This window comes from Galeopterus variegatus, unplaced genomic scaffold (genome assembly GCF_000696425.1).
Source record: "Galeopterus variegatus unplaced genomic scaffold, G_variegatus-3.0.2 Scaffold1874, whole genome shotgun sequence".
Lineage (NCBI taxonomy): Eukaryota > Metazoa > Chordata > Mammalia > Dermoptera > Cynocephalidae > Galeopterus > Galeopterus variegatus.
In genome coordinates, this window is record NW_007727985.1 from 46,182 (window position 1) to 47,562 (window position 1,381).

The following is a 1,381-nucleotide window of genomic DNA, read 5'->3' on the forward strand; positions in this document are numbered from 1 at the left end:
CAGGAGCGCCACCGCACTCCCAAGCGGCGCACTGTAGCAGTGCGCCACTGGGCCGGCCCCTCTAGATCAGTTTTTAAGTTATTTTTTTCATCTGGAGTCCCTATGCCATATATGTAATGTGACTTTCGACCCAACACTGATGTGTGTAGCAGAGACTGGGATTCTAATTTCCTGTGGGTGACTCTTTCCCACCCATGGCCCTGGCCAGCTTTCTTGCCAGTTCTCTGCAACAGTGGAGTGAATGTTTCTAAACCAAGTTTCAGAGATGGCTTTATGTAGGTAACTTAGTTTTTATTTCCCTATACACCTGGGGCTTGTGGAAGAGACTTCCCTCCTTGCCTGGGTTTTTTAATATTTTAGTTCCCAGCTATTAAGACCTGATTATCCAATGAGACATTTTAGTTTTAGCTTTGCCCACCATTCTAAATATGAGTTTCATTTATATCATGGAGGTATCCTAGGGACCTTTCTTAATTTTAAGCTTGGTTATGTATTTTTATAATAGGTTGTATTTTATCCATTGTAATAATATATTTACTATTTTGGCAAATATTAATCTCATATATAGAATGCACAAAGAAATAATATTCAGCTTCTGGCATTCAGAAATAGCCTTGAGAGATGATTTTCTGTTTTCCCTTGGTCCCTTCCTTAACACATTAACAACAAAGCATGGAGGGTATATTTCATAATTCTACTCCGATTCTGGATGGTCTGATGGGCTAAGTGAATGAATCAGTCAATTAGTAGAAGGACACTGGGAGGAAATGAAGAAGTAAAAAACAATGTATTAAAATAGGCTTAACTGCAACTTGATAACTTTGTCTCATGTTATGCCTAGCACATTCATATATCCTCCAAATACTTTTTTCCTTATGTTATTTTGTTGAATTCTGTTGCAAAACAGAAATAATATAGGAGCCATATACTCATTTGTTCATTTAACAAATATTTATCATTTTACTATTTGCCAGGCACTATTTTAAACACTAGGGATACAGCAGTAAACAATATTTCTGCCTTAATAAAACAATATTCTGATGATATGTGTGTGTGTGGGGGGAGAGGGGAATTGGTTAATAAACAAATAAATCAATGAATGTAGTTTGTGCCATGCTTTTATACGTGCAATGAAGAAAGACAGAGCAGAGTAACAGGGATAGAGTACGAGCAGAGGGTGCTGTTTTATGTGTAGTAGTTAGGGGAGAGCTGTATATGCCATAAAATGACATGTAAGCAGAGATGCCCTAAAATGAAATTGTGAACCATGTGTATGTCTGTTCATGATTATCATATGTCAAAAGGATCATACTCAACCTGCTCTAAACATGCAGGGAATGAAGAGAGTATGGTGAGAATGTGGTAGGTAAGGTGAGGTAAG